At 36.6% G+C, this 22,080-nt stretch overlaps 1 long non-coding RNA gene across 1 annotated transcript; it reads right to left on the bottom strand.

Moving 5' to 3' along the window:
• Positions 1-270: 270 nt before the first annotated feature.
• LOC103791914 (uncharacterized) lies at positions 271-17,304 on the bottom strand. Its single transcript, XR_618463.5, has 4 exons — positions 16,202-17,304; positions 14,136-15,682; positions 13,741-13,814; positions 271-11,849 (listed from the first exon to the last, which is right to left on the bottom strand). It is a non-coding gene; the product is annotated as an uncharacterized LOC103791914 (long non-coding RNA).
• Positions 17,305-22,080: the final 4,776 nt, after the last annotated feature.

The raw sequence follows: 22,080 nt of genomic DNA, 5'->3' as shown, positions 1-22,080 counted from the left end.
GATAAAGTATTATAATCTTTATGATACGATCTTCAGATACATAATAGAGATATTTCAGATACATAATTGAAGCATGGAGCTGGAAACAACTGAAAAGCTGCCCTGTGTTTCTTAAAAACAGCCAAATCACAGTATCTTGAGACATTCAGAAAGTTCCTAACGAAGCCTCATCCAAAAGCAACTTCTAAAACATACGTTCTAGTAATTTGGTATTCAGCCAGGATACATGAAGGAGCTATCAGACACTCAACATGCTTTTTCGTTCTGAGAGATCAGCCCCTTCCTTGTAGGAACTTATAGTCAGGTGAGGGGGATGACACATTTCTCAGCCTTCGTGGTTTGAGTGAGGGTTACACTGAGATGCAGTCATGTGGTAGGGTGCACCTCTTATGAAAGAAAAGTTGGCATTCAGAAACAAAACAATTTAAAGGGCTACATGAGCAGCTGAATGGCTCAAGGAAAACCACCTGGAGAAGGGAAGTATGTGTTCTCTGGTAAGTTAAATAGGCTGTCCTCTATTTCATAATATTGAAGTACTATAGAAAATTACTGGGTAAATAAAGAACTTGGAAAGGGAATTTACAACCATTCCCACCCCTGGATATATGGGACTCTGTTTCTGGGTTGAGACAGTTATGCAAATTATTTTCTTTCTCACCGACTTTCAAATTCACTAAGAAATGGTGAGCTAAAAGCACTAAAAATTATCTTTGGGAGAAATAATCCTTCCTAACAGAACCTGTGTACATGTTATCTAGGTATGTATGTTTGTCAAAAACTTTGGATAGAGGTTACTATCTCTCCTCCAAATTTAATTCTTGAATCTGATTCTCTGTTCAGTTTATCTTCAAGAAAACTTAAAAAAGAAAAACCATGTGATTATAAAGGCAAAGATTTGATGAACAATGGAAATGAGATGAAAACTATGCCTCCAGAAAATAAAAATGCCAAGAAATGGTTTGTATTCCTGTGTATTTCTACAAGCTAATCAATGGTCCAGATGAGGAGAAAGTGTCCATGGGAAGATTGGCAATGGGATGTACTGATGTATTTCGAGAAAAAATAGGGGAAGATAGGCTGATGAAAGTTCAGATCCCAGCACAGGCAAAACATATGGGAAGGGAGAAAATAAAGAGGCATATGTATACTTCTAAAACAAACAACTTTATTTTAAAACTCTAGTCAAAATATCTTGGTGCAGAAAGGAAAACAACTTTTGAGAATTACATAAATAATAAAGGTTTAAGATTTGAGATTGGAAAATATAATTTCACAGCCCACAGACTCCCTAAAATATAATTATGTATTGCTTAACAATGGAAATACATTCTGAGAAATGTGTCATTAGGCAATTTTGTCATTGTGTGAACATAATGGAGTGTACTTACACAGTCCTTGGCCACATGGTGTCACCTACTGCTCCTAGCCTACAAACCTGTAAAGCATGTCAATGAACTGAATATGGCAGGTATCTATAACACAATGGTAAGTATTTGTGTATCTACACATAGAAAAGGTGCAGAAAAAATACAGTATTATAATCTTATGGGATCCCTACATAAGTCATACATACAGTCCACTGTTGACCGAAACATCATGATGTGGTATGTAACTGTATTTATAAGCTCCATACACATGTTGCCTATACTGAAGCTGAAAATATTATTTAAATTGTTCTTCCACATGAGATAGAAGAAAACAAGTCTGTAAGTCTTTATGATGAAGTAAAGGAAACATTTTTAAATGAGGTCAACTATTTTTGCCTCCATCAGCACCCAGCATATCATCACAATTTGTATTATTTATACTAAAATGTCTGGGAAAATGCCACATGCCAGAAAATTATCTTATTTGTTTTTTGGAATATGAAAATATGCATATGCATATGTGCACATGTATGTATGCCCACACACACAACTAACCGGCGATGGGCACATAGAGGGTGTGGGGACGAAAGATTCTAAACTGGAACTCTGTGGGTCTGAAGCTCAGGAAACAGCCTAAGAGATTAGGGTGGAGGTAGAAAGCTCCTCAAGGACTTTATTCATGATTGGAATCCAAGAATTCCCTGAGCCTTAAAAATCATCTAGTGCAGTTATTCTAAAATCATGCTGTAAGGAAACCCAAGAAGTCAAGAATATGCCTCAGTCAACTACAAAGAAGTAAATGTCTGTCACACAAACAAAAAAAAACTAAACTACCTATAAAATATATTCATCACTTTCAACTATTTTTATATTTTAATGTTCAAAATTATCAATTTAGTCCAACTGTCTCATTTGACAGGTCAAGAAACTTAGAACAATCAAATAACCTTCTCAAAGTCCCAGAACTAGTTAGTGTATAGTTAGGATCATCTCTTTGTTTGAGTTCTTCTCAGAGCAAATCTCAAAACAGATTCGGGTTCAGGTCACTTCTTTAGGAAGTGATCTTCAGAAATGTGAGTGTGAAAATAGGGAAAGTGAGACTAGGAAGAAAAAGTTTAATAAAGGTACATGAGTGAGTGGATTACTACTGTGGGCAACTTGCTGGGGAGCTTCCAAGAAACCTTGTGTAGCAGGCCTCGGAATTATACTACCCAGAAATTGGATGACTGTGTTTTTATCCACTGTGTCCCATACTTCATGGATAGAGGGTTACCCTGGGGGACCTTAACTCCCCTGCACTTCTGAGCCACAGAGTAAGCTCTTTTTTTTTTTTTTTTTTTTTCCATGAAAAAAGGAAGGCTTCAGTGAAAGCCCTCAGGTGAGTAGTAGAAAACCACCATAGTTGAGGTGAGAATCAACATGCAGGAAACTGTTCATCACAGTTGCAGGTAAGCTCAGGTGGGCCCAGGGGAAATCGGGCAAGGCATCCACAACATCCACAGCACTTAAACCCAGGTCTTCTCACTCCCAAAGCCTTGCCTCACTGATGCAACATTAAAGAAACGTAAAAGGGTTCTTCTGTTCTTCATCAGGTGCCCACCTTCCTGATGAACTATTTTCAAATATACAGTGACCAAAGCCACCACTACTTTCCAGGATGCCACAGAATAAGAGCCATTTCACATAAACTTTATACAGATAAATTTGCTGTATTCAACTTCAGTCTATTGAATGCTTCTCTACAAGAGGGATCTAAGATTTCATCAAATGAAAGGGAACTAGATGATAACAGAGATCCAGTCAGAATTCTTCTTCCAAGGGTATATTGTTCTATGATAGAGCCAAGGCAAAGACATTCTGAGAGATCTCTAAGGAGTACACATTGCTGAAAAGCCGATGTGAGATGTGGATGAGTTTAGCCCATAAGTTGGACCTAAGGATGTAATAGAACACGCTGGTAAGCCACAATTATTAGGGATGAAAAAGTAAAGTAGAAGGCAGGGTGATCAGCTGAGAAGGCCTCTAATGGTGAGAATGACACAGACAGCTGTCATTTCCTCTTCTCACTGTATTTAAAATACTGATTCTTTTACCATGGTTGATGTGGATGCCAAAATATAAGCACACAGACATTTTCCAGTCCCTAACCCACTAAAAATTTTATATTTTCCCTGAAGGATTTTGGAAAATTTTTCATAATTAAAAGAAAGCTTGGAAATGTCTTCTATTTTCCACAGTGAATGGTTTAAAATAAGATTTGGGTCTAAGTGGGCATTTTTTTTTATTAATAGTACTCTACTAATACTTAAATATTATAGAGAAATGAGATTTATAGAATCCTCTTCTTCAATAATCTAAATCATCTTAGGTTATGGAAGATTCTTATATTCTTAATATATACTTATGGTACTGATATCCCTATAAACTTTTTCATGAATATCTGGATTCATCTGCATACCTACTGATATGGTTTGGCTGTGTCCCCACCCAAATCTCAACTTGAATTGTGTCTCCCAGAATTCCCATATGTTGTGGGAGGGACCCAGGGGAGGTAATTGAATCGTGGAGGCTGGTCTCTCCCATGTTATATTCGTGATAGTGAATAAGTCTCATGAGATCTGATGGGTTTATCAGGAATTTCTGCTTTTGTTTCTTCACATTTTTCTCTTGCTACCACCATGTAAGAAGTGTCTTTCACCTCCCATCATGATTCTGAGGCCTCCCCAGCCACATAGAACTGTAAGTCCAATTAAACCTCTTTTCTTTCCCAGTTTTGAATGTCTTTATCAGCAGCATGAAAACAGACTGATACACCCACATAGCAAAAACTATCATAAAAGCTACAGTGAGGATAAATCTTTACTCTATGCCAGGCAGTGAACCATGAACTCTACATATTTCGTGAATTCAAATAACACATTGATATTATTTCTAATTCATTGAAACACATTGATCATCAGCTTAAATATTAGAAGACACAATGATATACTCTGTAATAGATACAAAAATTGATCAGGAAAAATCCATGTCCTCAAGGAAGCTACAGCCAGTTAAAACCAAAAGTGACTTTCATATAAGATATAGTATATTTTGTCATTGAAGGGTTATAAGTAAATGGCATAGGAGTTCAACTATAAAACTGTGGTCATATGAAATGAGACCCTAATCCTATGGCAGAGGAGTGATAAAGCAAAAAAAAAAAATCACATAAAGCCTTGGATAATTTGCAACTACATTCAAAATACTCTACAGCTGTGAATGGATAAATTTGATGTGTTCTCTTGAAGACTGCTTAAGTCCTGGCACTATTTGGCTTTACACACTTGACTTTCTGTTTACCCCTATAGTTCTATATCTTTTCTGTCTTTAGGTTTTAAAAAATAAAAATATGTTAAGGTCTGAGGAAGAGACTTGAGATTGTTCCAATTCATTTTAGATTCACAAATATCTCTTGTGTTCCTTAGCATAAATCATGGAGAGGACTTATCTAAGTTTGGTGTGTTTTAGCCTAAAGAAGTACACACTCTACACCAATAGACTGTATTCAGAAGCAGAGGTAGACAAAAAATATCTATTTTTTTAAAGTACTAAATGCCTAGTGTAATATTTATTTTTCATGCTTCTTCCATGAAAGTTTTTCCTAAAGAAATACTTCAAATAGTTCAATGAAAAGGATTTCAAAAATGCCAATTAATCAAACCGAAAGTCTCGTAAACTTTCTGGTGGAAAACAACTAAAAAATACAACCATTTGAAAATGCTTTTCATAATGGGAAAGGAAATAAAACATAAGAATTAACATATTATGTTGTCACATAGTATACTAAGCATTTTTCATGCATCACCTTTTCCAATGCTTATAGCAACCTTGAGAAAGTTACTTGTATAATACCATGGTACAAGAAAGAAACTGAGGCTTACAAAAAAATAAGTCATTGGTGAATGTTATAGAAGTTGGGATTTGAGCCCAGATCTTGCTGATCATAGTAAGTTTGTAAACTTAACTACTGCTAACAGTTTCAGAATTCATTCACATTTTCTGGTTAGTAAGCTAAGAATAAGATTTGTGGAATAGATATATATGTATAATATTAATTTGTGAATTTTTGTCTCAATAAACATGATTATTAGATCAAGATATGATGCTACCTTACTCATAAACCATATTTTGTATGGTTTAATCAACATGCATATGGAGTAATTAATTCTGAAAATTAGTAAGGCTGTATAATAAATGTTTTCCTATAATTCCTACAGAGAGAAGGGGAAATCAGTGGCAGAAAATACATAACCTCAAATATTTTGGGGGATAGAAGCACTATTTTTCCTATATAACTGCCAATGACTTCCCATTTATACTGAGTCAAATAATCAGAAAATCCAGGGACCCACCATGATTAATTTCTTAACCTGCAAGCACTTCACCAATATGCACCTAAAAGTTCTCCACAATGTGAATAACATCTTTCAGTTAACACCTTGTATAGAGATTGCATATACCAGAAACTGCTACTCAAACATTTTGAGCTGCTTTGTGAAGAAATTTCCAACTTAAGTTACAATGCTAATATCAAAATACTAAAAAAGTAGAAGAGTTACTGATTACCAAAAATATTGTAAGTTCCTTCAAAGAAAGAGTCTTGAAGTACAATGCTCAACCCTTAACAAATATGCTTTAATTTACACTCAGTGTGTGTGTGTGTGTGTGTGTGTGTGTGCACATGTGCCTGTCCACACACATTCTTATTTTGTCTAAGTGTGATATTCAAAACATTTAGTAACTGGCAGGGCACAGATACCAACCAAATTAAATAGAGCCCCCTTGTATAATAGGAGTTCAGGAGGGCCTTGCTTTCCTAGGTGTTAACAATGTAATGGCAGAATGAAGGGCAGGGAAGGGCTAGAGGTCCTATGGATGCATGAGCCAGTTGAGCTGGAAGGGTTGGGTCAGCAAGAAGTTACTCAGGGAGCTGGAGCAGCAGTTCTTTATAGTTACTTAAATATTTTTATCACCAAAAGGACCACAGCGGTGTGTACCAACCAGACATTATCAGCATAGGCTACTGAAAAACAGCATAATATGCACAAAATATCGATACTAGAAAAGATCATTTTAAGCATATTTTATATTGAGAAGTTTGCTCAAGCAGATACCAAAAATAATTAAAAGTATTATTGTAACTATGTAATTCTAATTTTGTATTTGCCCATTTTCTACCTTCCACAAGCTTACTCCTCCAAAATAGAAAAAGAAATGAACCAACAGGCCTTCTCAGATATATTTAGGAGAGGTGACTAAGCTTATCAAGAGCTGAGAATCAAAATTTGGACTCAAGGCCTCCCAACCTATAATGAAAGCAGCAAATCCCAGAAACATGGATGCATTTTTTTCTGCTTATGTCTCTCTGCTAATTATCCAGGACTCCCCCATTCACTTCATCTCCATCCTATAACCACTATAAAGGAGCAATGAGTCTATTTTCTTCTCCTTCTACCTCATTCGCCTACCAGTATAGCCCACAAAAGCACAAATTTCTTATGGTCTTCCCCAAGTGCTGTACGCTTAGAGAAAAGGCATATATGGCCACCTTCTCACAACTTCACTCACCAATCACTGGTCACACATGTCCCTGAGTGCAGATGGAGCCTAAGAAGAAGGAAGGATGCTTAGTTGCACAAGTGTGCATCTGAAAAAATGTAAACCATGAGCATATTCATACCCAGGTCATGTTTACAGAAAGCATGACCTATTCCCTTTCAGTTTACTATCATATTACTCAGGGAATGGAATAAATAGCTCATTTTCTATCTCTTCACTCTCCATGTCCTGGGGATTTGAGTTGTTTTTCTGCCATTAGAGGTACCTGTTTGTAATTTTAATAATTTCATATTCTATGATTGATACATAGCAAAAGGATAAATGGAGAAGAGTCAACTGTATTTCAAACAATCACGTCAGACTCCTACCAATGGCAGTGTTGTCAGTTTAGAATCAATGATAGTTCTCAGGTTTGTTGGCTTTTTTAGAGATACAGAAACATTGGTGATTAACAGCTGTGTTGATCACAATTGCTAGTATACATTAGCATTTCCACAGAACTTCCATAAACCGACTTAAGAGTTTATATGCTACAGACCTATCATAAAGTACAAGAACAAAGCACATACCTATGCAGGTGCACATGTGTGCGTGCAAGCGTGTGTATGCACACACACACACACAGACACACACACACAAACCATGTTGGGTGCAGAGGGGCAGGATTGTAAATTCTGAAGAATTTTTTGTCTACATGTCAAAGAAGGTCTGCGAAGGCCAACCCAAACAAAATGTAGTCAGATGGATCACATCCTCCTCCAAAATATTAAAATACTAGAATTCTCTTTACTTGTTCCTACATATTGGTTCTCTGATACCTTATCATGACCCAGTATAACTCCAGAAAAAGGAATTAGGGAAAACAAGGTGATGAAAACTGCAGAAAGGCTTTGTAGAAATTCAAAAATATTTGAAGTCATGGTAGTAGGGGACAGGATTAACAGGGCATGAATCTTCCTGGATTTAACAATCCTGTGTACTGTAAAGGCAATCCTTTACTGTATCTTACAAAATGAGATCCTCATTTTATAGGAGGCAATCTTACAATGCCTCCAAGATTATAACTGCCCAAGTTTGCAGTCAGCACAACATGCAAATGCTATCTTTGGGGTCCCTGAATGCCTGGGTACATGAAGATCTATATTGACAGCCACTGAGCTGCTTTCGGTTTTGTTTTCCAAATTCACCCCCATTTATGGACAGAACAAGTTACTGACCTATTGCTAAAGTTACAAAAACAGAAGAAAAACAGCAACAGTACTTGTTTCAAGGAGTTGTGAGGCTGGGACAGTTGTCATCTGCTGGCAAGATAGAGAGTGGCCACAGGCTGCAGTGCTGACATTAAGCTGGTCTGCACAGTGCTCAGAGTGGACAGCACTGAAGCCGCCACTTGCCGTTCACTCCCCACCGGAAACCATTGCCTCATTGTAACGAAGTCTGAATCTGACCTTCCCTTCTCTGCCAAGTTATTCTGTGCTGGGATTACCTACTGAGTCTACCTCATTACCTGTTACTACAAATCTCTGTGTACCTATTATTATGTCTCCTGCTGCTGACTAGCTAAATTACCATGCACATGGAATAGATAACTTTGTATTCTGCTGAGTATGCCAACAATTCTCTAGAAGTGAAATTCTATTTATAGGAGTTCACCAAGGATTTAATCTGGTGCACTTCAGGTGATATTTGCATCTAAAGATGTTTGCTTTCCCTATTAGGGGTTTACTAGGCAAGCTGAGCTCATTACTGAGCCCTCAACACGCTGGTCAGGGGCGGGAGATTCCCAGCTGCAAAGCAGCTCCTCTGGATGAAAGAAAAATTACCTTCCAATCACTCCCAAAGAAAAATTACATTCCACATCTCTCCATCCAGGTTACCTGTTTCCTGGTATCCACTTCGTAAGCCAAATAAACACGACTGAAGTAAGTAAACGTTAAAGAGGAGCTAACTTCAACAGCAGGTGAGAAATGAGGCCTTTATTTGTTTTGTGTTAGCAAATGTGTATCTGATCAGCCCCAGAACGTGGGCTGTGAGAGATGGGTATGGAAGTAGCAGTACAATTTTACTGCATTAAACAGACTGCTTTCCAAACTCTGCAATGGACAATTTAGTCTAAACCACCATGTGAAGTGTGGATAATAAAAACAGGAAACCTAGGACTTCCAGTGGAACTAATCTTTGTAAAATAGTCATTGCCTTAGGAAACCGTAAATAGCAAAGCCACTTCACCATATTATTTATTCCATACTGGCATCTTCTGGATTAAAAAAAAAGAGTGAAGAGGGAAGGGGTGAAACAAGCACATTAGATAGCTTCTAGGCCAAAATGTTAGAAGACCTTTCTTATTTAAATGTGTGTGTGCTCCTTGCAAAGCTTCACTCAGAAGCCTCACTGTCTTTGGGCTCTGCCACTGAGCTATAACGTCACGAGTATTGTTTGGCTATTAGGCCATTTTTACAGAAATTATATAAAAAGATATGTTTTGATGTTTAAAATGGTTTTTGGTATTTCCTACACTGGATAATATCCTTAAAATTAAGAATTATAACCAATATTTTCAATGAGAGTGGAAAATAAGGTTGGCCAGAAAAGTGGTCATTTGCAGTCTTGGATAGAATTATTGAGTACACTAAATCTAATATTCCTCCACATTTCTTTTACTATTAGTGTCAGGATTTTTCCAGAAGAGTTCTTTTCTCAAATATTTCTTATTTAAGTCTAAACAATAATGTGATCTTATACAATGTAAGGGTCACAAAGACAACAATGCTCTATCCCCATTACAGTACCTGGCACAAAGCTAATGTATAGTACATTTGAGGAAATGATAGAAATGTTACTCAAAATAAAATCTAATACAGCATATTCTTTCACTTCTAATCAGGCCTCAAAATAAACCTTTCACTGCTAAAGGGTTAAACCAGGACTGTGTTATTCCCAGCCACTAATTAAAACCAAGCAGCAGAAACAGTACAGTGGTTTTACCCATTTATTATAAACCCACTTAAAATTCAACTAAACAGAAACAGGAAAATACTGTGGTAGAGACCACAGGTTCTCAGTGTGACCTTTTCAACTCACCTGGCTTTCATTGTAATATTATTAGGCCTAACTCTGGGCAAAAACACATTAATTGAATATGACTTATTCCAAGACTCAGTCAACTTAAGCACTGAATACTCAATTTCTCTAGTATTGGTTTGATTTTTTTTCTTTTCTGGATCATGGGTATAAGAGGAAATTAAGAAATATCTGATTCCAAACATTGGTGATTTACCCCAGTGAAGGATGAGAACAATTCAAACAGCAAATTTGGCCTTTGATTTCAGTGTGGAAATGATGGAGGCAGCAACATTCAAGGTTATCAGGAGGCCTGTTCATCTCCAGCGTTTGACTTTGCTATTTGTCAGCTTTATTTGCACTCTCAATATCTGTCTACAACAAGACTTTCTAAAACCAGGCTGTCCTTGTGGACTCAATTTTGCAGCGCTTTCACAGAAGTCCATTCCCTAAGAACTCCCAAGCAACTACCAAGGGGGGACTGAAAATGTAACTTGGACCTTACCTGAATGACACTATCTTACTTTTTTCTCACCCCCTAAAAGCAATCATTGTCTAGGGATGCTGGCCCCTCTACCCCTCTCCAGACAGTTATGCCAAGTGACCTCTCTGAATCAACATAAGAAATGACCTAAACACTGGCTTTGCGCAGCCCTATATTTTCATGGGCAACAAGGTGGTGGAAATGAGTAATGTACCAATTAAATGGGCAGATAATTTTTTCAGCCATCTGTTGTGCATATGTCTAGCAGATCATCACTGTCTTGGACCTTGTAGTTTTATACAGATGGTATTTTCCAGAGACAGAGAGGGTCTAAAATGAGTCAGTGCAAAGATCAGTCTTAATATGAGAGATAATAGATAACTGACTATCTCACCATGTTTTAAAAATCAATTGTCTTGTAATCAGCCACTTTGAGCATGCAGTTTGAAAGTTTCCAGTTGTTAATTTGGACTCACTGCTATGTGACTCTTATCTCATGCCACATCAAACTTAAGGAGAAAAATAAGGAGACTGCTGTTTAAGACTTTAATTTTATTAGCAATGTTTGCTAGGATTATCCATTGTATCTGCAGTAAGAGTTTAACTTTTATCTTTTTTAGTTCATTCAGTAAGTGATGTTTTCAGTAGCTCAAAAAATATATATCCCACATTCTTAGCCCTGCTAAGAAAAAAGATATGCACTCATCACAGAAAAATGCACTGCAAATAAAATCCAGAACTGTTTTCTTCTTCAAGATACCAGGGTATCTGACTTCCCAACTTTGATCATGAACTTGGCTCTTTCAGATAAAAATGAAGATAAAATACATTTATCAAAGAACCCAGGTTACAGAAAAGGCTTTACTGAAGTGGGAGTGAAAACTGATGAGTAAATGCTTACTACACAGGGATACCACAGACTTCAAAAGTGTATCTTCTGGGAGAAAAAAATAAATAGGTATATTTTAGAGGATAAATCCCTAATTCCACAGGATTTCCAGAAAAGGATACATGGAAGTATCAGTAGCCATAATAGTCTGGAACTCTGCCCTATTTCTTCTTGAGAGAAACCTATACAAGTTCAGAAGAATACAAAAACTCAGAATGGCAGTGCATGTTTGTAGAATGACAGAATTATGAACCAGAAAAAATAAAACTATTGAAACCATCAACAATGACTTTGGGATGAAGGTAGGTTGTGAACGAGATTTGAAAGGTTTTCAAGTGCATCAGTTGGCAGTGTGAAGTAAACAGAGAGAGAAGTGGACCAGGAGATGCTTTCCACAGCCATCTGGGCTTCTGCTTCACATCCATCATACTTTACTGAAGTTGTTAAAAATCTGGATGAGGACAGATACAATGACAAAGTTATTTTCTTTGATAGTACTAGCAGAACACCTTAACGTTTTTTGACTAAATAGGGGTAAAAATATTTACTTTGCTTTAAAAGTCCTCAGCACACTGCTCATGTGATGTTATTTCATAGTTGGCTGCCTGCTCTCTTTGCCATACTTAAGTTGCCTCCTCCACCATCATGAAACCAAGCCCTGGCTCTGAGTCTCTAAGTCTCTAATTCCAAATGATTTGGCCCCTAGATCTGAGCTGAAACATCTTACCCAGTGATTACTGATCACCTTTATCTATAAAACTACTTAGCACTTAAAAATATTTCATTCATTATTCCTTCCTTAGCTAAGTTACTCATATATTGCTTTTTCCAAAATAATCCTGCTTCCATTTTATTACATAAAAATTTGATGATGATGATGATGATGATGATGATAGCCAGGGACATTTCTAAACACTTTGGAGATACTAACTTGTTTAATCCTCACAACAGTGCTATGGAACAGGTAGTGTTATTATCGTCAGGTTAAGATGAGGCAACTGAGATAGGGAAGGCTTAAGTAATACATCTAGACAATCTGCTAGGAAGAAGTGGGTACCACATGAATTTGAACCCAAGCATCCTGGGTCCAAAGATCATGCTCTTCAATATTATGGTATACCACCTTTCTCTAAGGCACCTTAATGACCTACACTTGAGGTCATCATGAAAGGGCCCTTTCATCTCCAGTATTTGTTTTTGCTATTTGTCCACCTTTTATGTGCCCTTGATATCTGTCTAGAACAAGACTTTCCAACACAGGCTGGCCCAGAATGTGGACTGAATTTTCCAGAGCTTTGATTGTGGTCGATTATTAATGAGCTCCCAAGCAACTACCTTAGGGAGACTGAAAATGTAACTTGGACCTTACCTGAATGACATCATTTTACTTATTTAACACTCCCCAGATGCAATGTGTTTGTTGGGAATTCAAGACATTGTGCCAATTGTCAAGAGAGATGCTAAGATTGGATGGAAATAGACCTTGAAATTAAGATATTTACTATGTGGAGAAAAGGCTTGAATATAAATAAGCAAAACGCACTGCAGAAGTTGTTGGATAATTTTTAACATAATAAGAAGGATCAGAACCAAGACTCTCTCCTAGAGTGCTTGCAGAGCCTTTCCCACTCACATGAAAAATAGGGACTGAAAATTGGCAAAGGATTGTGATCTATCTATCTACTGAGTGACTTGCCCAACCCCTAAACTTCCTTCAAGGCCACTTAAAGACTTTCTTTCTGAAAAGTTACCCACTACTGATCTTATACCCACTATAGTTGGTCTCTTATTCTGAAATTCCTGAGTATTCATAGCTTGAGACTGACCTTCCCAATTACAAACATAATCAAATATTAGCTTAGAATTATATTTTAGATGGTTAAAGTATATATCATCCTAAGAAAAATCATAAACCCTACAGAAACAACTGCCATAAAAATACCTCAAAGTTCTTAAAATTCTCACTACATTGCAGAGCAGACATAGGTACTCCATAAATAATGAATGACTGAACAAATAAAGGAATAAAGAAGAATTTCTCCTTTGACTTTTACATAATGATCTGTAGCTTAAGAGGAAAGTGAGAGAGAGAACAGAATAGATGGTATATTGGCTTCTGATTTTATTAAAACGTTTCATCAAATAGAAGATGTGGTTCCCCCACAATAAAGACCAGGAGCACAGGAAAACAGCACTGTTTTGGCAGGAGAAAAAAAAAAAAAAAAAAAAAACACAGCCCTCCCAACCCAACACACAATGCTCCTACATGCTCATGTATTTGGAGGTAATAGTCAATTTACTGGCACACAATGCAAGTCCTTTCTGGAAATGATTATACTCACAGATCCACTTTTAGTCCAAGGTGTTACAAAATGAGAGAGAGGCCATCCAATTCTTACTTTCCCTCTGTGATGAACTGTTAAAAAGTGATACAAGAGGATAAAAGATGAGTCGGGAAGGGAAAGAGACAGAAGAGTAGGCTGTAGGAGACCAAATAAAAAGTTCAAAGTAGCAAGCACTGTAAAGTAACACTTCATCATTCCCAATTTCACTCCTGGGTGTCGGCTATCTGGAGTGTTGTCATTACCTATGAAAGGCCGGCTCCAAAAAGTTCAGTGTATTCCTATAAGGTCTTTGGACCAAGACTCAAGTTCAAGAATGCACAAATGATGCCTCCAAGCATTATGATATGATTGAAAAGTTCCACTGACCTATCCTGATGAAAATATCAACTGACCTTGAATGTTTACCAGGTCTCAGTGAACAGGTCTAGGAGTTAAGAAGAAAGACATCAGACATCATAGTGCAAAAGAATGTAGAGTAAGCAAAGGGTAGACGCTGAAGGCTTATCAACTGCATATTCTTTTAGGTGGCTCTAAAAAGAATTCTAGTATATCCCTATCCACTGCTGCCATTATCCACTTAACTATGTAGAGTGACCATAAAAATTTAAGTATTTTGTGGAGAAGAGTACCTCTCCATCTGTGAATGCTACCAAAGTTAGAGCCATCAGCTCAGCAAGTAAGTCAAACCTACTCACTCTGAGACTTTGTTATTATTCTTATTGCCACAGGACACATCCCCTGGAACTTTTCACTTTCTCCTAGGTTTATTTGCCTCACCTAATCCTTCAAAATTCTGAGGGGCATCCGTGTAGTATGAACTCCCGGTTTATAGATTATCTTTCCCTTTACCTGACACCTAAACTCCAGGCTTCTATATTTAATCAACTATTGAACATTCATTTTGTTTTTTATTTGATATCTTAAACCTACGATGACCAAAATGTAAATCTTGATTTCACCTCACCCCTGGAAACCCATTTCTTCTCCATTTTCTATGTCTCAGTAAATGGCAGAAATACTCACCAAATTGATAAAGGCTAAAACTTATGAGCCATTTTTAATTTCTCTTGTTCTTACCTCCCACATTCCATCTGCCAGTTCTGTTGACTGTATCTCTTAATACTGTAAATCCCAAATTTTCCTTCTTTTCTCGATTTACACTACTACAGTCTTAGTCCAGTCACTATCATCTGTCACTCACATTATGCCAAAAACTTGCTAACTCATTTTTCAGCTAATATCATGTTACAAAGCCAATCAGAATCATTAGCTTGGTGGCCAAAATAAAACCAACAGTAAATTATTATATTTACTTATAAAGTCATTGTATATATAATAATACCATCAGCCTCCAGGTAGAGGAAATAATGATTATGTAAAGGCAGCTGTAATAGTCTATATTTTATTAATTTTTACAATGATTTCATTTTCCAAGTGACATTTTCCAGTAACATCTTAACATGTTACTGGTTAAGATTCAATGTGTATCATGCCAACACCCATGTAACCGCCATGATCAACCACCTAAGCAACTGCAAATAGCCTTCTAACTGGTTTTCAAATTTCTACTTTTGCTCCACTGAACTCTGTTATCCACAAAGCTGTTAGAATTAAGTTTTTAGGATGCAGATCAGAATTTATGAGTCTTGTATTTAAAATCCAGTGTTAAGATATCTCCTTATTCTCTGTTTCCTTTTAAATAATAATCTCTTCCACCAAGTTTTAAGGGTACATGAATGCCACTTTTGTTCTAAAGAGGTAAAGCCACATGACTAAGTTTGGGCTAAGCATGTGAGCGGAACTTATCTGTGTGCAACTTCCAAGTGATCTCTAAATGCAAAGCCAGTAATTCCAAACTCCTTTTTTCCTCCTTTCTATGGGGTGAAATACAGATACGATGTTGATGAGCCAGAAGAGATCTCACCTGTCTTATTCTCATCTGAAAAATAATGACACTTAGTAGTCACTTAAGTATTTTTTAAGTCAATGAAAGATGGAGGAACGGTGCAAGATAACCTACACATACTCTTGATACAAAGAGTTCTTGGATGTCTGATAGTAAACAATATAGTATGTCTACTAAAAAGGATTCTGCAAAAATTATGGAAAAGAGAAAAGGCAATATAGTCAAACTTAATAACAAAATGTCATAACTGACCATCTGGCAATTATTAAATACATAAAAAGGAATAGTCAGGAAGTTTAGGTCAATGACCCATGCCTAGATGTGCCACAAAAGTATGAAGGTCAAGAGCAAAGCATAATTGAGTCAAGGATGCATAATCAAATGAGAATTCATATTTATAACTCAACAAAATCAAAAAGAGAGGAAAGATCAAAGTAATTTAATATATATGCAGGGCATTAATGAGCTCAAGTACCTTGCCTAGAGTAACAAAGAAGAGAGTATTTTATTTGTCTTACTTTTTTTAAGAAAAGAGGTGATGTATTATCTTACCTTATTGTACTGTTAGAAGATTGTCAGAATTTAGGCAAAGGCGGGCCCAAAAGTTAAAATGATGTCATCAGTGGACTACTGTTTTCTGTTTCTTATTTTGCACTAAATCTAGAATTATAGAAAATGTATTAAGGCTTACAAAAGAGTCCACATATGCCCCTTATGAAGCTTCCCCTTTTGTTAACATTTTACATAAGCGTAGGACAATGATCAAAACCCAGAGACATTCTATAGCTCTTCAATTTTTCTTTCTCGATAGAGACACTTTGAAGATTATTGCTTAGTTATTTTGTAGAATGTCTCTCAGTTTGGGGTTCTTTGGTTTTTGTGTCAAGATTGGAAGGAAGTTCTGCGTTGCTGGCAATAATAGCACAGAAATCATGTCATTTCTTTCTCGAAGAACCTTATCAAGGGATTAATAGTGCATATGCGTCTCATTGCACTTGACTAATATGGCAAATGCTGGCTTTCTCCACTGAAAATTTACTGTTTTTCCCTATGTGGGTAATAAATACTTTGGAGGAGATCATTTAAGACTATTCAAGTTCTTTTTCTCCCCCAAACTTCTACCCACTAATTTTAGTGAGAGAGAATTTTAAGTAGGAAAAGTCCTATTTTAGTAGTTACATGAAAACTCTTCATCCAAAGTTTCTTGAAAATGCATTTTAAGAAATTTATAGTTAAACCAGAATATCATTTAAAATTATAGTAGTGTTTAACTATTGCATTTGCTTCAAATGCTTTATGCTAAGGGTCCCTATACTTTTCATGGTCATGGAACCTCTTGAGAATCTGGTGAAAGAAAAGAGTTTATTCTTTCTAGAAAAATGAGAATGGCTCATGCTGAGAATTTGAGGAATTCATAAACCACCAAAGTTCATCTTGGATTCCTGAAGGGTCTCTAGGCAAAGCACCCCTTTATTAATACCAAAGAGTAGCTGTAAATCAATTTGCTTTTCATAGGCCCATCTATATGCCCATCATTGATGATGTTTTTTCCTTAGTTTATTACAGAAGAAAAGAAGGAAGCAAGGAAGGAAGGAAGGAAATAAGGGAGAAAGAAAGGAAAAAAGGGAGGGAGGAGGGAGGGAGGAAGGGAAGGGGAAGGGGGAAGAGTAGGGAAGAGTAGGGAGGGACGGGGGGAAGGTAGAAGGAAGGAAAGAGAAAGAAAATCTCATATTATCCCATGTCCGTATTACTTCTCTTACCCAGAATAGAAAAAAATAGTGTGCCAAAATGGGTCAATTCCACTTAATTTTTTTCCTAGGCTGCTTTTCAAATGGGATCTTGAGCGTACTAAAACCTATTCATCTTGCCCCATTCAGTTTTCTTTCCATCCAGCTTATTCCCATAGTGAGCATGTTGTTCCCCCAAAGTCTTCATGTTTCTTTTAAATCTATGTTCACAAAACTTGTGCACAAGAACAAGAACTATATTCTTCTAATTAAAAAGTAGAAAATTAGTTCAACCATTGTGGAAGATTCCTCAAGGCCTTAGAAATAGAAATTCCATTTGACCCAGCAATCCCATTACTGGGTATATAACCAAAGGACTATAAATCGTTCTACTATAAGGACACATGCACACGAATGTTCATTGAAGCACTGTTTACAATAGCAAAGACCTGGAACCAACCCAAATGCCCATCGATGATAGACTAGACTGGGAAAATGTGGCACATATACACCATGGAATATTATGCAGCAATCAAAAAGGATGAGTTCATGTCCTTTGTAGGGACATGGATGAATCTGGAGAACATCATTCTCAGCAAACTGACACAAGAACAGAAAATGAAATACCACATATTCTCACTCATAGGCGGGTGAGGAAAAATGAGAACACAGGGACACAGGGAAGGGGATACTACACACTGGGGCCTAATGGGGGGAATAGGGGAGGGACAGCGGGGGTGGGGAGCTGGGGTGGATAGCCTGGGGAGAAATGCTAAATGTGGGTGAAAAGGAGGAAGGCAGCAAAACACACTGCCATGTGTGTACCTATGCAACTATCTTGCACGTTCTGCACATGTACCCCAAAACCTAAAATGTAATTAAAAAAATAAATTTTTTTTTAAAAAGTAGAAAATACCTCGTGATCCAACCATCTCGGCCTCCCAAAGTGCTGGGATTACAGGCTTGAGCCACTTGACAACTGCTTTTAAAAATAAATTCTTTCCAAGATCCTAAGGTCTCTGTGACTACCTCCCACATACTTTATTGAAAACCTAAAAACAGAAAGAATTGCCAATATTTGAGGATCTTTTTGTTTCCCCGAAACAGTTTATCTTCTGAAGCAATTGACCCCAACTCATGAAATTTTTGCAGCAAATATATACTATGTTTAGTTACTGTTGTGAAATTTCTATTTTTGCAATATGTTGTGATGCTGAGTGTTAGTCAAATGAATTTTACTTGAAAATTAAAAGCAAATTTCATAGGCTACTTGTTTTGTAGCTCAAGAATCTGGGTCAGTCAGAAAAATATGAGGTTTTTTTCTATGGCTTTGAGGTAAACACTGTGGCTTTCCTAGAAGGACACTGCCCATACTGCCTAAGAGAGTTCTGGATATTTGTTACAACAATTTCTTTATCCTAAGGAGTCTTAACCGTTGTTCTAGAAAATCTTGAGGCAAGTCTACTACTTTAATCTTTTAAATAGTATAATTAGGAAAGACTCTTCTAATGAAACCTAATTCAAATGAGTCCATCAGCTGAACCCAAAATACGAGTTTTTCATAGAATGCAGATGCAATAACAGACTCAAAACATAAGAGACATTTATACAGCCCATTAAGCAATAAGCAACCCCTTTCTTTTGTAAAAAGTGAAACAAAATTATCATCTTCTAACCAATACAATAAGTCCTACTAGTTTAAACTTTGATGTTGCCATATGAAGCATTTTTTCTCTGTTATGTTCAAAACCATGAAGAACATTCTGATAAGAAGACCTTTCTTTATGACCTCCTTTGATTTTTCTGAGTTAATACTGGGAAATAATGAAGGAAACTTTTGAAGTTTAAGCTCCCCATTAATCAATGGGACATTTTAATTCATTGAATTTCTTTATAAGAAACACAAAAACAAATCTTCTCCAAGAAATGTAGCAAAGCAATATCCTCAAAGGAAAATCTAACATCTGATTTAGGGATAGGCATTTAAACATACACAGCTAGATAATGTAGTACCTACTTCTCTACTCAGTAATTATGCTAACTCTTCTATTAATTTAAATTACATGACATTTATGGGTACATGAACTGTACATACCTTAGCCACTTAATTTCTGAGGTGGTTTTCAGTACCCTGAGGAAATTATTTACTCTTGAGAAAAAAAACAAGAAAATAAAATCTAGGCTCCAATATCACCCCCATTTCAAAGTCACATAGATTTGTTTTGACTCACACTTAGCATTTCACTTTTCAAATTAAACAACTATTTCTTTTCATCTTGAGAGATGGAAATTTTAAAAATTAGAAAAGTTTTAGATAATATATGTAAGCACATTGGGAGTAAGTGCAGAGCATCTGTTGTAATTCTGTACAAAAGACTACAATTCTGAGGTGGTTAGCAGCATTAGTTTTTTTGTTTTTGTTTTGTTCTCTTTTGTTCTGTTTTGTTTTACTTTTGTCTTTAAAATGACATCAAAGAGCATATCACATGCCTGAGTTTAGAGCTGGGTTTTAGGAGATTCTGTTCTCAAAGAGAACAAAAGAAAGAACTATTAAATTACAATGAAGTGTTGACTCTGTGGTCTAGTTTATTGGCATGTAAAGAGAATTTTAAATGGTATAATTCTTAAGAAGCCCATTGCAATTTACTAGGAATTTTCTGAACATGCATTTCCACCTATATGCTATACATATAAAAAAGCTAGAGGTTCTAGAAGGCCAATTGTCACTATCATTTTAACTTAATCAGGGTATGATAAAGAGAATTCATAAGAGGAGTTAAGAAATTGTACTACAGATTAATTGTTTAGCCATGAAAATAGATTTTATCTTATTTAGATCTCCCTATTCTAGTCTATAAAATAAGAGAGTTAGAGATGATTTCTCAGGGACTTTTTAAAAATATATATTTTATTGCATTTTAGGTTTTGGGGTATATGTGAAGAACATGCAAAATTGCTGCATAGGTACATACTTGGCAATGTGGTTTGCTGCCTTCCTCCCCATCACCTATATCTGACATTTCTCCCCATGTTATACCCTGCTGTTCCTCCCCTAGCTCCCCCTCACAGACCCCAGTGTGTGATGCTCCCCTCCCTGTGTCCATATGTTCTCACTGTTCAACAACTGCCTATAAGTGAGAACATGTGATGTTTGATTTTCTGTTTTTGTGTCAGTTTGCTGAGAATGATGTTTTCCAGGTTCATCCAAGTCCCTACAAAGGACACGAACTCATCGTTTTTTTATGGTTGCATAGTATTCCATGATGTACATCTGCCACATTTTCCCTGTACTCTCTATCATTGACGGGCATTTGGGTTGGTTCCAAGTCTTTGCTATTGTAAACAGAGCTGCAATGAACATTCGTGTGCCTGTGTCCTCATAATAGAATGATTTATAATCCTTTGGATATATACCCAGTAATGGGATTGCTGAGTCAAATGGAATTTCTATTTCTAGGTCCCTGAGGAATCGCCACACTGTCTTCCACAATGGTTGAATTTACACTCCCACCAATAGTGCAAAAGTGTTCCTATTTCTCCACATTCTCTCCAGCATCTGTTATCTCCAGATTTTTTAGTGATCACGATTCTTACTTGTGTGAGATGGTATCTCAATGTAGTTCTGATTTGCATTTCTCTAATGACCAGTGATGATGAGCATTTTTTCATATGTTTGTTGGCCTCATGTATGTCTTCTTTTGTAAAGTGTCTGTTCATATCCTTCACCCACTTTTGAATGGGCTTGTTTTTTTCTTGTAAATATGTTTTAGTTCTTTGTATATTCTGGATATTAGCCCTTTGTGAGATGAGTAAATTGCAAAAATTTTTTCCCATTCGGTTGGTTGCTGATTCACTCTAATGATTGTTTCTTTCACTGTGCAGAAGCTCTGGAGTTTAATTAGGTCCCATTTGTCTATTTTGGCTTTTGTTGACAACGCTTTTGGTGTTTTAGTCACGAAGTCCTTGCCTATGCATATATCCTGAATGGTTTTGCCTAGGTTTTCTTCTAGGGTTTTATGGTATTAAGTCTTATGTTTAAATCTTTAATCCATCTGGAGTTAATTTTAGTGTAAGGCATCTGGAAGGGGTCCAGTTTCTGCTTTCTGCACATGGCTAGCCATTTTCCCAACACCATTTATTAAACAGGGAGTCCTTTCCCCATTGCTTGTTTTTGTGAGGGTTGTCAAACATCAAATGGTTGTAGATGTGTGGCATTGCCTCCAAGTCCTCTGTTCTGTTCCATTGGTCTATATTTATGTTTGATACCAGAATCATGCTGTTTTGATTACTGCAGCCTTTTAGTATAGTTTGAAGTCGGGTAGTGTGATGCCTCCAGCTTTGTTTTTTTTTTGTTGTTGTTTTTTTTTTTTTGCTTAGAATTGATGTGGCTATGTGGCCTCTCTTTTGGTTCCATATGAATTTTAAGGTGTTTTTTTCCAGGTCTGTGAAGAAGGTCATTGGTAGCTTGATGGGAATAGCATTAAATCCATAAATTACTTTGGGCAGCACGGCCATTTTCACGATACTGATTCTTCCTAACCATGAGCATGCAATGTTTCTCCATCTGTTTGTATCCTCTCTTATTTCATTGAGCAGTGGTTTGTAGTTCTCCTTGAAGAGGTCCTTTATGTTATTTGTTGGTTGTATTCCTAGGTATATTATTCTCTTTGTAGCAATTGTGAATGGCATTCATTCTTGATTTGG

The sequence above is a fragment of the Callithrix jacchus genome, chromosome 3, assembly GCF_049354715.1.
Source record: "Callithrix jacchus isolate 240 chromosome 3, calJac240_pri, whole genome shotgun sequence".
Classification (NCBI taxonomy): domain Eukaryota; kingdom Metazoa; phylum Chordata; class Mammalia; order Primates; family Cebidae; genus Callithrix; species Callithrix jacchus.
This window is presented reverse-complemented; position numbering and strand designations above follow the sequence as displayed.